We start from the raw sequence: 7915 nt of genomic DNA, 5'->3' as shown, positions 1-7915 counted from the left end.
AACTCCTTAAGCCGGCCGAAGTGGCCGTGCGGTTAAAGGCGCTGCAGTCTGGAACCCCAAGCCCGCTACAGTCGCAGCTTCGAATCCTGCCTCGGGCATGGATGTTTGTGATGTCCTTAGGTTAGTTAGGTTTAACTACACTCCTGGAAATTGAAATAAGAACACCGTGAATTCATTGTCCCAGGAAGGGGAAACTTTATTGACACATTCCTGGGGTCAGATACATCACATGATCACACTGACAGAACCACAGGCACATAGACACAGGCAACAGAGCATGCACAATGTCGGCACTAGTACAGTGTATATCCACCTTTCGCAGCAATGCAGGCTGCTATTCTCCCATGGAGACGATCGTAGAGATGCTGGATGTAGTCCTGTGGAACGGCTTGCCATGCCATTTCCACCTGGCGCCTCAGTTGGACCAGCGTTCGTGCTGGACGTGCAGACCGCGTGAGACGACGCTTCATCCAGTCCCAAACATGCTCAATGGGGGACAGATCCGGAGATCTTGCTGGCCAGGGTAGTTGACTTACACCTTCTAGAGCACGTTGGGTGGCACGGGATACATGCGGACGTGCATTGTCCTGTTGGAACAGCAAGTTCCCTTGCCGGTCTAGGAATGGTAGAACGATGGGTTCGATGACGGTTTGGATGTACCGTGCACTATTCAGTGTCCCCTCGACGATCACCAGTGGTGTACGGCCAGTGTAGGAGATCGCTCCCCACACCATGATGCCGGGTGTTGGCCCTGTGTGCCTCGGTCGTATGCAGTCCTGATTGTGGCGCTCACCTGCACGGCGCCAAACACGCATACGACCATCATTGGCACCAAGGCAGAAGCGACTCTCATCGCTGAAGACGACACGTCTCCATTCGTCCCTCCACTCACGCCTGTCGCGACACCACTGGAGCCGGGCTGCACGATGTTGGGGCGTGAGCGGAAGACGGCCTAACGGTGTGCGGGACCGTAGCCCAGCTTCATGGAGACGGTTGCGAATGGTCCTCGCCTTAGCCCCAGGAGCAACAGTGTCCCTAATTTGCTGGGAAGTGGCGGTGCGGTCACCTACGGCACTGTGTAGGATCCTACGGTCTTGGCGTGCATCCGTGCGTCGCTGCGGTCCGGTCCCAGGTCGACGGGCACGTGCACCTTCCGCCGACCACTGGCGACAACATCGATGTACTGTGGAGACCTCACGCCCCACGTGTTGAGCAATTCGGCGGTACGTCCACCCGGCCGCCCGCATGCCCACTATACGCCCTCGCTCAAAGTCCGTCAACTGCACATACGGTTCACGTCCACGCTGTCGCGGCATGCTACCAGTGTTAAAGACTGCGATGGAGCTCCGTATGCCACGGCAAACTGGCTGACACTGACGGCGGCGGTGCACAAATGCTGCGCAGCTAGCGCCATTCGACGGCCAACACCGCGGTTCCTGGTGTGTCCGCTGTGCCGTGCGTGTGATCATTGCTTGTACAGCCCTCTCGCAGTGTCCGGAGCAAGTATGGTGGGTCTGACACACCGGTGTCAATGTGTTCTTTTTTCCATTTCCAGGAGTGTAGTTCTAAGTTCTAAGGGACTAATGACCTCAGCAGTTGAGTCCCATAGTGCTCAGAGCCATTTTGAACTCCTTCATTTGGAGAGGCGGTTTATTCTGAAACGAGGTACGACTGTCCTTTTAGTTATTTCAGTAGAAGTTTCGTGTTTGTCTTTGAGTGACATAAATAAAAAGGGTTTTCGTACTATACTTGATTTCTTTAGCGAAGAAAACGAATTTTATTGCCGCGTCCTAAGAAGCTAGTAACTTACTTAAGGACAGAGCTTAGATCACGTAGGACAACTAAACAGGAACACAAATATTTCCTGACTATGGAAAGTTGATAACAAATCTGTTTGAGCTGACTTTCTCAAAATTGTGGCGGTACCGGGAAACGCTCATCATCTTCAACAGTTAACAAGGACAAATAAATAACTTGTTCCAGAATGGGATTTTCACTCTGCAGCGGAGTGTGCGCTTATATGAAACTCCCTGGCAGATTAAAACTGTGTGCCAGACCGTGACTCGAACTCGGGAACTTTGCCTTTCGTGGGCAAATGCTTTACCAACCGAGCTACCCAAGCACGGCTCACGATACCTCCTCACAGCTTTACTTCTGCCAGTATCTCGTCTCCTACCTTCCAAACTTTACAGAAGCTCTCCTGCGAACCTTGCAGAACTAGCTCTCCTGAAAGAAAGGATATTGCGGAGACATGGCTTAGCCACAGCCTGTGGGATGTTTCCAGAATGAGATTTTCACTGTGCAGCGGAGTGTGCGCTGATATGAAACTTCCTGGCGGAAGAGCTTCTGTAAAGTTTGGAAGGTAGGAGACGAGGCACTGGCAGAAGTACAGCTGTGAGGACGCCTCGAGAGGCGTGGTTGGGCAGCTCAGTTGGTAGAGCACTTGTCCGCAAAAGGCAAAGGTCCCGAGTTCGAGTCTCGGTCCGGCACACAGTTTTAATCTGCCAGGAAGTTTCAAATAATTTGTTTATATTCTTATCACCATAGTTTTTACCTCTGTTGTAAATAAATTATTTTGGCACGTAGATTTAATAGCTTTTTCATCTCTTTACTGCTACATAGTACATTCACATTCACTGAATAAGAATTCTATATCTTGCAATTTTCGTATGACTGAACAAGATTTCACCTCTACAATGACTTCCGCTCTCTAACTGTTCCCCCACAACATTGTAATTTTCTGTAGAGCTTTCAGAGCCGCGTATCTGTTTGTAATAAATAAATCTGCACTTTGTGCGCTGTGATGGAGACAGTTTAATCCAGAAGTGTTTCATCTTTTACGTGAAAAGTATCACTGTTATTATTATTATCATTATTATTATTATCATTATTATTATTATTGTATTCATAGTTTTTTAAAACAGTTATTTATTTTAATGGTTTATTATTCAGTGTACCAAACATTGTGAAGCACGCTATCAATTTCTCCATGTAGTACTGCATAAAGATGCAAGTAGCCTCAATCTGCAGGACGTATAAATTTGACGTGAACATGCAGTACAGAAAAACGTACGACAGGTTACATTTTGTGTCAACCACTGAGAAGAATTAATATGTTTGCACATCGTACCTACATTACTCATAGACGCTATACAAATGTTAACTGTAGTTTGTTGTTTCTTACAGATTTAACACAGTGGTTAAACGTAGTTCTCTTTGTAGTTGGCGTTAAATATCTGAAGATGGCTAACACTGTAAACAGTCATGACAGTAAAATGCCCGAGTGATCAACGACTGAAAATAATTATACTAAAGAATTTTCCACGTTTCAAGCTTTCCAGAAGGCTTTTTGTACCATTCGTCAGAAGTGGCTTCCAGTCAAGCTCGAAACCTATGAAGTCTATGATCGGATTGGTGATTTCCTGTCACATAGGTCATAGGTCGCAGTAAATGACACTTTAATGGAGGAAATATCTAAGGAGACATCAAGCTTAATGTCAGGTACCGTGGTTGCACTCAGAAACAGTGGTAATCGGGCAACAAGTCTGCCTGACGGTTTCAGGGGACACCACAGCCCTATGTGAACGGGCAGGTGTAAAGCGACGTGACGGATTTCGCCGATAGGGCGGCGACAGGCTTAATCGCTGATCTCCTTGGGGTAGAGAGTCAGCTGTCCTGCCACCCTTGCGTGCCTAAAGGTACTCTAGCCCACCTAACAACTGTGCTAGCGAATCACAGCTTGTGTATATTCTGTTTAAAACAGAAACTACTTTCCGAACTCGAGACATAAAGGCAAAGAAAATCGGTTTCCCGCCACGTCGTTTAGAAATGTTAACTGCTTAATCAGAGTCGCAGTTATTATGAGATAACATTAAAAGCTAAAGTAGCGTGGAAGAAGGTACTGATTCCTAAGTGAATGGCAAAAACATTCGTTTTGCGAACCAATCTACAGGCGATACCGCCCGGAACAAAGCACTCCGTCCTGGACACTCGCGGGCAGCGGATGCGCAAGTCTTCTGCCTGGGAACTCGGCTTTTTTATTAATTCTTGCTGATGGTTTTAACACAGGTGGTATGCAAAGCGCTGGGTGTATCCTTTGTGCGATAGGGCACAGAGGTGGAAGTATATGTCGGGACAGTTGTGACGGGGCAGTTATCAATGAGATCGGTGACAAAATTTTATTTTCAGAGTCATTGAACACTGGTCTCATTGCTCTCCTTACACTCGTTTTCGCTTCGTTCAGCTCTTGTTTGTCAGTTAGGTTTTGGCCTCTCTTTAATGTGTGATGGGGGTGTCTTTGTTTACGTAGCGGTTTTTTAGCACGGCTTTTAAACCATAGTGGGTATTTCGTGTTTCATATGTCAAACAGGAAGGATCTTACTTTGTTTGGCTATATTTGAGGAGGATATCTTGCAGGGAGCTGTAGCTTCTATGAATGTCCGATTCACTCCATGTTTCAGTACTGATTTCATTATAAAGTTCGGTGGTGGTGGTTAGTGTTTAACGTCCCGTCGACAACGAGGTCATTAGAGATGGAGCGCATGCTCGGGTTAGGGAAGAATTGGGAAGGAAATCGGCCGTGCCCTTTCAAAGCAACCCTCCCAGCATTTGCCTGAAACGATTTAGGGAAATCACGGAAATCCTAAATCAGGATGGCCGGACACGGGATTGAACCGTCGTCCTCCCGAATGCGAGTCCAGTGTGCTAACCACTGCGCCACCTCGCTCGGTTATAAAGTTCGTTTCCGGGTGATGTTGCCCTGAGCTGTGAAGTCACATGTTTTGAAGACTCGAGCACCATCGGCCGTTGTCGGTTGCTGTCGCCTCTCGGTGGCTTCAGTTTCATACATTTTTCTTCGGACTAAAATTGTTGGTGTGTTTCATAGTTCCTATTGCCTCTCTGTGCAGCTTTCCATAGTACCTGCTCGTGGCAGCCGGGACCTACGTATTACCAAGTCGAACCTAGGGTTCTACCGGCTGCAAAGCGCTTTTCGCGGCAGCTGATCTGTCTGTTTCCTTCTACAGTTACGCTACTTTGTTTCAGTTGTTTTTCCACTGTTAGGCCATGTCCTACGTGACGACAGAAGTGAGCGACAGTGAGCGACTTCTGGATACGCGACACTCCAGTGACAAGCAGCAACATCGGGTGACAACCTTGGGTATCGTGTGTGCGAGCGACTATGTCGTGCTACAAGATGGTTGCTTAGAGCCAACCAGCTGTTTCTATAAATCGGCGTCCTTAACCTGTAGAATACTGTAGCTGGAGAGTAAGACTACAGACTTACGTTTACTTATGAAAACAAAGCGAAAAGGAATGCTCTGTATGAAATTTACAAGTGGAGGAATCTCCATGGAAAATTATCGTCAACTACAAGGATCGCCAGACAAGTTCTTCGAATACACGTGAATGAGCAGAAGAGCATTCGACTATCTCATCAATAGATTAAATACGATTTTTTTTTTACATGATCAATAAATTTTAACAGTTAATAAATGCGGAGGAATGACTATTATTACATGATTAACTACGCTACATACCAACATAAGTGTAAAGGATGACAAGAGAGGACAACAGGAAGCTGCGGTGTGGGGGTAGCGTAAATAGTTCGTAATCACAAGCAAGGATAAGGTCCTGAGTTCGATTCCCCACAAATTTTATACTTTTACTGACTCAATTACGATTCTGTATAGTGAGTTTTATGTATACTGTTTACACTTCATCGCTAAGTATATTTTTAAGGTCTTGCCAAATAACTTGATCTTCACACCCATCCCAGTACATCACACATATTTAATTCCTAATGAATTACAATGAACCATGAAATTTTACAGATATTTCATGTTGCGAACGTAATTATCACCAGTCGATGTTAAGGCCAAACGTCTCAATTACTCTAAATAGTCTGTAAAAGTAAAGCTTACAAAATATTTGAAAAGAACGCCAAACGTTTTGTGTAATGATTTGTCTAAAAGTATGAAATAAAAATATTAGGGAAACGTTTGGTGCACCTTATTTTCTATTCATCAATTTCGAGCATCATTCAAAGGCACGTAGAACGTTTCTCTGATCTACTTATTTCTTTTACATAAATAATTTCATAAAATATTTGAGTGATTTCTTCCATTTTTTAATTTCAAGTTTCATTCAGAAAGCATGACCTTACTGACTCCTCGTTTGCCTTCCTGACGTACTTGATCCTAAAGAAACCTTTTTGACATTATATACCGCACCAATGTGTCTTTTTATGTGGAATATAGCTAGGTCTTGAACAAATGACTTTTTTGACACTCCATTTAAACCAGCTTTTCGTGAAATATTTGAATTTTTCCTCAGCTTGTTAATTAAGTTATCGTTCGTTACCCTGATTAGTTTCAAGCAGTTAAATATTTTCATGCCAAACTAGACCTCATGCTTATCACTTTGATACCCCGTTTACTTGTTTCTCTTCCTTTGTTTGCCTATGAAAATTTGGACAAAACCTCATGGTGTAAGTTATAGGGAGTCTTGTTTTCGCTCTGCTCACGCGTTTACGAAAACATATCAAGTGTTAATCATATGATAAAATAATACTTTCTGCGTGCTCTCATTTCCAAAAATCGTCGTTTTGATATCTTGAACCTTTTATGAGATACGACGATTTCTACGACCACTTGATTCCCGAAGCTCAGGAAAGGTTCGGACGCGATGCGAGCGACCCGTCCGCGGATAAAACAACCAAAAGAATGAAAAGAGATTTCATTCCGGTGTCAACTTTAAATACAATTTAGGTATATTGGTTACATTTCATACGCATTAATGTATGGCCTTAAATGAACTATACGGAAAGTCTACACAATGTGATTTTACCTCCGCAAATTCTTAAAAATTTCGTGCAGCCATGTACTCAATTTCGTGGGGCACAGTAACTACGACGAATAACGAAAATAAATTTTGACCTTTATCATTTAAGGATATCAAGCTATAGGTTGCGGAAGAATTAAATTTTTTCACTGAATAGTTTTCTTAAAATCGGATGTTAAGTAATTCATAGATGCCGTCGCGTCCGCTCCACTGCTTTGTCAAGAAGACACGTGGCTGTCACTCTGTGTCGCGCGTGCTGCAGCGGCAGGATTCAAACACGTTTGAATTCAAACGTCGCCAGTTGCAACGGGAGACAGGCAGCGGCACAAATGTCGCTCAGTTAGGAAACTTCCGTAACTACACCTGCGGTTGTGTTTTGTCGCCTGAAACTGTCGCGCGCTGTCACTCGCTTCCGTCGCTCACGTAGGACACGGCCTTAGTGTTGTTGCGTTCACATGCGTGGCTCCACAACTGCGTGCTATTATCTAAATTCCAGCTCTTTCCAGCGATTTGTAAACTTTCTTAACCTTTCTTCTGGGCTACAACATCAGCTACTTCTTTAATGAATGGCAGGAAAACATAGGATCATTACTTGGTGGTCTTAACGCTCTTCTTTGTATGGACGAATACCACTTTTTGAGCAAGGCAGTAGCCAGATAACCCACTACTACCTGGAGCTACTCTGATTCACAGATCTTCCTGACTGGTAACCGTTTCTATGACGCCACACTTCTACTGCAAAAGGTTTGAACCCTGGTGTAAGGAACAGTCCATGTGTGAGGGTTCTTCGTATGCAGTGTGGCCGCAGCTACCGTTTCCCTTCAGAAAGACTAGTGTACACAGAAACTGCAAATTTACCATCTACCTCTTCTTGCACAGTGAGCTGAAACTTCGGAGTAATTTTATTAAGGTGTTCTTGAAAATGGCCTAATTTCTCTTTAAATTGTCTCTAAGTTAAGAACCCAAACATTCATTCCTTTTGACAACATTTCTCTGTGCATGTTCTTAGAATTTTCCCGCAAAGAAGTTTGCTGGAATAGGGCCTAAAGAGGTCGCCAGTGACACGTCATCTCCA

The sequence above is a fragment of the Schistocerca serialis genome, chromosome 2, assembly GCF_023864345.2.
Source record: "Schistocerca serialis cubense isolate TAMUIC-IGC-003099 chromosome 2, iqSchSeri2.2, whole genome shotgun sequence".
In the NCBI taxonomy this organism is placed as follows: Eukaryota; Metazoa; Arthropoda; class Insecta; order Orthoptera; family Acrididae; genus Schistocerca; species Schistocerca serialis.
The sequence above is the reverse complement of the archived record's forward strand: the minus strand, read 5'-3'. Positions refer to the sequence as shown.